Source organism: Sorex fumeus, unplaced genomic scaffold (genome assembly GCF_029834395.1).
Source record: "Sorex fumeus unplaced genomic scaffold, SorFum_2.1 ptg000008l, whole genome shotgun sequence".
NCBI classification, from domain to species: domain Eukaryota; kingdom Metazoa; phylum Chordata; class Mammalia; order Eulipotyphla; family Soricidae; genus Sorex; species Sorex fumeus.
In genome coordinates this window covers 36,558,872-36,567,602 of record NW_026606065.1, presented here as the reverse complement: position 1 = coordinate 36,567,602, position 8,731 = coordinate 36,558,872, and positions in this window count along the sequence as shown.

Below are 8,731 nucleotides of genomic sequence, written 5' to 3'. Positions count from 1 at the left end.
TAGATTATTTCGATAGAAGATGCACAATTATTGTTTAGAGTTTACGACCCACCCCCCACAATCAGACATGCTGAAACAGCGTTGTGAAATGATTTGCTTTCTACAACTTGGTTTAAGAATAAAATGATGTCGCGGCCGCGCGGTTTTGAATTTCTGCTATTTTACTTATTGACCCTGGAAGAATTTCTATTAAAAGTTAGCTAGTTAAGAGATTGGTTTCTGTGCCCTGGAGTCGTGGCCGTGCCGGAGAGCCGCTCGTGGGGGGCAGCTGGCGACCTTGGTGGGGCGTGGGGGATGGCCCACAAAGCCCCCCTTCCCATGAGGTCCCTGCTGCTCCCGCCAGCCGCGGCTCAAACCTGCTTTCCTACACCATCGTTTTTTAAAACTCAAATCTAGCATTTTATATTTGGATTATTTACAGATTTTGGTCTTAGTAAATAGTGTGGTAATGAACATTGATATGTTTATATCTTTTTCAAATTAGTGTTGGTATTTTGGGGATAGATGCCAAGGAATGCAGTGAGAATCATATGATATCTGTCTTTTAAATAATTAGAAATATGTTCATGCTGTTTGACATAGAGGATGAATCAGTCTATAATTTCACCAAAAATCAATAAGGATTCATTTTCCATCACATCCCCATCAGCAATAGTTGTTTTCAGATTACTGGACATAAAGCATTCCCATTGTCATGATACCTCTCTGCATTTGAGTTGCATGTACCAGATGCAGGACACTTTTTCTTAGTCCTGTTGCTCATCTGTTTCTTCTTTGATAAAGTGCTTGTTCAGCCTCTCTTATCAAATTTTGAGAGGCTTATCTGTTTCGATTTTAGCTTTTTGAGTTATTCCTATATCATGACTATTATGTCTTTGTCAAATATATTGTGGGTAAATTCTTTCTCGAATTCTCTAGGATAGCTTTTTACTACAGCCATTATTTTCACAGTGCATTATTCTGTTTAATTTGATATAATCTTATTTGTTTATTTTTGTTACCTTTTCCTTTGCCAACAACATACATTATTCAAATACCTATGAATTCAATATCATAGAGAGTTTTATTCAGTTTAATTATTGTATTCTATCCATTATAAATTCTATCCACCAGAGTCTCCTAAATATTATATTAGAAAAAATGCATGCAAGTTTTTGATTATAAATGAACATAAAACTTAGACTCAACTTTCTTTTGCTTTAGTTCTAAAGTTCTTGCAAAGTAATACAAAGCCATGTAAGCATAAAGACGTTTGTCAATTTAGACGTCTTATGACCTAAGAAATCATTTCTAATCTCAAATATTTTACTTGAGGGAAAATTAAAATCAATACCAAAATATTAACCATTGTGTTAAATAAAATATAACATAAGCTTAAATGCCTTTTATAAGGACCTAGTTTATTTTCTTGAAAGAAAACATTTCTACAATATATAGGGTAATGACAAGCAGGTGTTCTTTCTAGCTGCTCAACTTTTACCTTATAATAAATCTATTTCATGTCATTTTGCTTGTAATTTTTGGCTTTGCTTTATTTATTTAAAAGGCCACATAAATATGGTCCTTCTTACAGTACATGATGTTCCTCATAAGTGTTTTATTAAGCTAACTAATAAGTTCCAGCTTGTCTTTTGTTGGATGCCTTATTTCCTAATGATCCTTTGATAAGAAAACACTTATTATCTGAAATATCCTTCTACTAAAAACTGAAACCTTGTCATAAAAACATAAGTTAAACAAAATATCTAACAAGTAGAGAGAACTAGACAGAAAACTGGGCCAAACCTTGAAAGACTTAAAGAATTTTATTAAACATATTTTTTAAGTGTGGCCCATTGAAAACCAATGATTTACAAATATATCAACTGATATTCTTAGATTCTTTGTAATCTTTTATTCTTTATGAATCTTTTACTTAAATCTGTCACATTTAATGAAATTTGAATTTGAAATGAGTTGTTTTACTTGCTAGTGTAAAATGAAAGCTTTTTTTTTTTGCTGTTTGTCCTTCTTGTTCCATATAGAATAGGTTAGAAATCATTTAGCTTTAAAAAATCCATGAAAATTATATCTGGAGTAAGTTATCTAACCCATCTCTTAACAAATGAGGATAATTTGATAGCATGCCAGTTTAATAGTGAGACATCATGAGGTACAGTTGCAGACTTACACATTTTTGTGCTTGGGTTTCAATTATACAATGATCAAATACCCATCCCTCCACCAGTGCCCATTTCCCACCACCACGGATCCCAGTACCCCTCCCAACCCCCAAGCCCCCCATCCCACTCTGCCTCTGTGGTGATTTTAATGCTAAGAAGATCAGACAAGGAACTCCACATCGGGAAACATGGCCTAGAATGGAAGGAACAGGGTGACAGACTGAGTTCATCATGTCAACCAAGACCATCCAGGGTAACTCACAATTCCAGAAAGACAAATCTAAACATTGGACAATGGGAGTCTCCCGGTGAATGGTTCCACAATGAAATTGACCAAATCCTATTCAATCGATGGTCTTGCCTGACCGATGTCGCTCTTGTCCCAAAATTCCAAACAGGATCGGACCACCATCTCCGTTGTCCAAAATTCTATTTCACAGAGCAGGGAGAAAGGGCTGCAAAATTTAGTAAGCGAACTTGCAGAATGACCACCAACTGGGAGCTCTTTGCCACTATTGCAGCAAACTGGGAAAATGCTGTCACTGACAACATTGACGAGGAATATGATTGACTGGTTCAGCACCTACATGATTGTGCAAAGAATGCCGAGATATAGCCAGAAAAATGCCTATCTTCGAAAACTCTTGAGGTCATTCGCCAACGTGGCTTGACACAAGCCTCAGGCAACCACAAGCTAATGTCCGAGCTCGTAAAGGAGTGCAGAGAAGCAATAAAGGAAGACCTCACAGAGAGAAGAGCAGCAGTGCTGGCAGATGCAGCAGAAGCTGGGAAAAGCATTCTCAATGCCCGCCTGTTCTTCACCAACTACAAAACCAAGATGACTGACCTCGACATCCTGATGGATCTATCACATCTTCCAGAAGGGCAATGGAGAAGATGATTCATGACTTCTACTTGGATATCTTCAATAGCCACGTCCACCTGCCCACATACCAAATTCCACAGGAAGGATATGTTCTTCCTAACATTCTCCCTTCCGAAATCCAACATGCCATTTCGTAGGTAAAGAAGGGAAACAGCATCCGGCCCAAACAAGGTCAGATCTGAACACCTGAAGAACCTGCCATCAGTACTCATCAATACACTGGCTCGGCTCTTCACATACTACCTGTCTGAATGAAAGGTTCCATCCCAATGGAAAACCAGCAGGACTGTACTACTTTACAAGAAAGGAGACATCCATGACATTGGCAACTATGGCCAGATCTGCCTGTTGTCTATTGTCTACAAGCTGTTCACTCGAGTCATCCTGAATAGGATGGCAGAACACTAGATGAAGGACAACGAAGTAAGCTAGCTGGCTTCCAAAAAGGTTTCAGCACAATCGACCATATACACATGATAACCAAGCTCACTGAGGTTTCTCAGGGGTTCAAGATGCCTCTCTGTCTAACGTTCATTGATTTAAAAAGGCCTTTGATTCTGTTGAGATTGAAGTGGTCATTGAAGCCCTAGCCAAACAGCATGTTCATACCCAATACATCAGGATCCTAGGGGTTCAGCAGGATGATACAATTTCACCAAAACTCTTCAATGCCACCCTCTAGAATGTCATGTGATGATTGGAATGGGAAGGAATGGGAGTGAAGATAGATGGTAGGCAACTACACCACCTCCACTTCTCTGATGACATTGTTCCAATAACACCAAACGTTAGCTAAGTGACACAGATGCTGGCCAAATTTGACCATGAGTGTGGAAAGGTTGGACTACAGCTAAATTTCACGAAGACAATGTTTATGAGAAATGGTCTCGTTCCTGACTTTACATTCAATTTCAATGGGACAAACATCTCCGAATGCAACAGTTATGTGTACCTAGGTTGAGAAGTCAACATGATGAATGAAATGGCACCTGAATTGCACAGGAGGAAGTGAGCCACTTGGAACGCCTTCAAGAGCATCAAGGAAATAGTTAAGAGGACAAAAAACCTCTGGCCTTGGACACATCTCTTCGATTCCCCTTTTCTTCCTGCATTAACATCACCTCAGAGACCTGGGCCCTATGAAAACAGGATGAGAATGCTATTCAGGTCTCCCAAAGAGTAATCAAAAAAGGTATGCTTTGAGTATCACGCCTCCCTCAAATGAGAGAAAGAATCCGGAGTTCTGATCTCCATCAATGCTCAAGAATCAGGGACGCTGTCTTGTTTACCAAGTTGTCGAAAATCTAATGTACTGGACATGTAATGAGATTTGGAGATGACCGCTGGACTAAAGCCATTACCGACTGGATTTCAAGGGACATCAAAAGATCGCATGGCCGCCCACCTATGAGATGGTCATACTTCTTCATCAAGATCCTGAATGATTGGTTTGAGGCTGTTCGTGTTCTTAGAATGAGCAGATGCCATTGGGATACACTAGTATGCAACAGGGATGAATGGAGATGTTACTGACACCTGCTTGAGCAAATTGATTAGTAACGGGATGTCAAATGATCAAGTGATCAAGTGATGTTAAGTCAAGTATGGGAAAACTGAGACACACAGAGGTTAACTTATATAACTTCACATGTGCAAAATGTGGTAGACTTGAGATTGAAAAGAGTGGGAAAAGTAAGTTCAAAATTGAAGCAAACACTACCTCAGGTACAAAATAGGGCATAGAATTAATGAGTACAATATAATCTATGGCAATAATTAAATAAAAATATACCCCAAATTAGCACACACAGACACACACAAACACACACACATCTACCTCAGTCTGAGAACTAGGAAGATGGTTTAAAAGTGATAGAGCTTATGATTTTCATGCATTAGGTTCTAGGGTTAAACTTTGGTCTTGAGAACCAAGCTGAAGTAGGACCTCACCATCAGTGGATGTGGTTCCAATAATGACACTAAGAAAAATTAAACACACACACACCACTCTATTTTGTGATATCTTGTACATAAAGAGTAATTTTTAAATACTTTCTGTATAATAAACCAGAAATTATGAAATTTCTGCATAGAATTGAAGAAGCACATGAAAATATGTAATTTTGATAACTGGCTAATCATCTCAGTAACTAGATTGCACACCTTTGTAATTTACTGTAGACTAAAGTCATTATACATATTAGCCTTCCATTAATGTGTCTGTGAATTTATTAAAATTCAATGTATATCACTGTCACTGTCACTGTCACTATCATCCTGTTGTTCATCGATTTGCTTGAGCAGGCACCAGTAACAGTTCCATTGTAAGACTTGTTATTACTGTTTTTGGCATATCGAATATGCCACAGGGTGCTTGCCAAGCTCTGCTGTGTGGGCGAGATACTCTCATTAGCTTGCCAGGCTCTCTGAGAAGGACGGAGGAATAGAACCCCAGTCAGCTGCATGCAAGGCAAATACCCTACCCTCTGTGCTATCACTCCAGCCTGTATATATAGTAGGCTACCTTTATATATAAATAGGTTTCGTCTTAGAAGAAATAAAATTTCATTCTCAATTGATGTCATGAACAAAATATTTATTTATTTTATTTTTTTTTTTTATATAATTTATTTATTTATTGAATCACTGTGGGAAAAGTTACAGAGCTTTCGGGTTTAGGTCTCAGTCATGTAGATACCGAACACATTTCCCTTTACCAATACTCATTTTTAACCCCGAACCCCAATAGACCCCCACCTCCCACCCCTCCCAATTCTTATGAGGCAGATGAGTTCTAGTTAATACTCTATCTACTTTGACTAGATAGATTATTTCGATAGAAGATGCACAATTATTGTTTAGAGTTTACGACCCACCCCCCCCCCCAATCAGACATGCTGAAACAGCGTTGTGAAATGATTTGCTTTCTACAACTTGGTTTAAGAACAAAATGATGTCGCGCGGCCGCTATCGCGGCCGCGCGGTTTTGAATTTCTGCTATTTTACTTATTGACCCTGGAAGAATTTCTATTAAAAGTTAGCTAGTTAAGAGATTGATTTCTGTGCCCTGGAGTCGTGGCCGTGCCGGAGAGCCGCTCGTGGGGGGCAGCTGGCAACCTCGGTGGGGCGTGGGGGACGGCCCACAAAGCCCCCCTTCCCATGAGGTCCCCGCCGCTTCCCCGAGCCCGGCTCAAACCCGCTTTCCACAAGGCTCCCGTGCGGCCGCCATCTTTCTTTCCAGAGAGGAGCGGGCGGGCCGGTCAACGCCCTTCCCCCTCTGGGCAGGCTTGGTGGCGCGGATCAACACAAGTCCATTTGCTTTTCTGCTCCAAGCGGCTGGTTCTCTGTGCTAAGTCCTTGTGCCTCCGGGGCCGTGGCCGTGCCGGAGAGCCGCTCGTGGGGGACAGCTGGCGACCTCGGTGGGGCGTGGGGGACGGCCCACAAAGCCCCCCTTCCCATGAGGTCCCCGCCGCTTCCCCGAGCCCGGCTCAAACCCGCTTTCCACAAGGCTCCCGTGCGGCCGCCATCTTTCTTTCCAGAGAGGAGCGGGCGGGCCGGTCAACGCCCTTCCCCCTCTGGGCAGGCTTGGTGGCGCGGATCAACACAAGTCCATTTGCTTTTCTGCTCCAAGCGGCTGGTTCTCTGTGCTAAGTCCTTGTGCCTCCGGGGCCGTGGCCGTGCCGGAGAGCCGCTCGTGGGGGGCAGCTGGCGACCTCGGTGGGGCGTGGGGGACGGCCCACAAAGCCCCCCTTCCCATGAGGTCCCCGCCGCTTCCCCGAGCCCGGCTCAAACCCGCTTTCCACAAGGCTCCCGTGCGGCCGCCATCTTTCTTTCCAGAGAGGAGCGGGCGGGCCGGTCAACGCCCTTCCCCCTCTGGGCAGGCTTGGTGGCGCGGATCAACACAAGTCCATTTGCTTTTCTGCTCCAAGCGGCTGGTTCTCTGTGCTAAGTCCTTGTGCCTCCGGGGCCGTGGCCGTGCCGGAGAGCCGCTCGTGGGGGGCAGCTGGCGACCTCGGTGGGGCGTGGGGGACGGCCCACAAAGCCCCCCTTCCCATGAGGTCCCCGCCGCTTCCCCGAGCCCGGCTCAAACCCGCTTTCCACAAGGCTCCCGTGCGGCCGCCATCTTTCTTCATGAACAAAATATTTAAAAGCACAATTAAATCTCTAATGAGTTTCTCCACATTAAATTATTTAATTTGTTAGCACAAATATTATCTAAACAAGAAAAAAAATCATGCTCTTAACAAGAGAGTATGTCTCTCACTCAGAGAAAGAGTAAATTCTGAAAGCATTAGATTAGCTTTATATCTTTGAAGTAAGGGAAAACAAAACCCTAGAAATTTATAACTTACAGAGGAGCAGATTTCAGTATTTCTATATGGATCTTCCTTGGGAAAAAGTCAATACTAGAATTTTGTACTTCCTAAGAAACTCTTTCTCATCTCTTTTTCTTCATTAAAAATTTAACAAACTCCTAAAGAAATTTATGAGATAAAACACAGTAGTGCTAAGATATTCACTTTGTGAATTACAAGATCAGTGTAATGAAAATATATACTTAGAATTGTTTGTATCAACTGTAGTTTTGTTAAGCTGTGGATTGCCTTATTTTTATTAGATGAAAAAATACTTAAAAGATCTGGCATTTATCAGTCATTTAACATCTTGACATTTTCACTCTCACTGTCCTCCCGTTGTTCATCAATTTGCTCGAAGTGGGCCCAGTAACATTTCCATGGTGAGACTTGTTATTACTGTCTTTGGCATATTGAATACATCATGGGTAGCTTGCTAGGTTTTTCTGTGCAGGTGAGATACTCTTGGTAGCTTGCCAGGCTCCTTGAAAGGGGTAGAGGAATCGAACCTGGGTCGGCCGGGTTGGCTGCATGCAAGGCAAACACCCTACCCTCTGGGTTATCGCTCCAGCCCATTGACATTTTATATATATAAAATATTCTGCAGCATACCCTTTAAAGAACTAATCTTTAAATTTTCAACTCTTAATATAATAAATGAATAAATAATTTTCAATAAATGAAAAACTATATATATATGTACATTTGTGTGTGTGTTTGATCACAAAACAAATCACAAATCATCCTGTTATTCGTCGATTGCCTCGAGCAGGCCCCAGTAACGTCTCCTTCATCCTAGCCCTGAGATTATATTCAAGGCTCTTTAGGAGAATGAGACCCAACATTGTTACTGGTATTTGGCATATTTGGTATGCCACGGGGAGTTTGCCAGACTCTGCCCTGTGGGCAGGCTACATTCGGTAACCTGCCAGTTTGTCCAAAGTAGGAATGAGATAATAAGATGTCATAATAAGATGTTCCGGGATCTGGTTTTTATAGTCTCTGAGTCTTGGCCGCTGATGGGATTACACAGCACCAGGGGGCCAGTTGGTGGGTGTGACCCCCGCCTACTGGAATTTGGAGGATCTGGGTGGAGGATGCTCGACCCAAATCCAAGTAGGATTGGAGATCTCGGCCCCGGAACCCGTGTGACTTTGTCCCTCTGCCAGTACCTTCATGTGTGTGGAGAGTGGTCTCAGCATGGTGGTGGCTGGTCCTGGAGGTCTTTGGCTGCTGGAGCCCTGGTCGGGGCAGGGAGGAAAGCTCAACCCGCTCCCCTCCAAGGGGTCCCGGTGAGCGAGGACAGTCAGGCGCGGGGGCAGAAGACT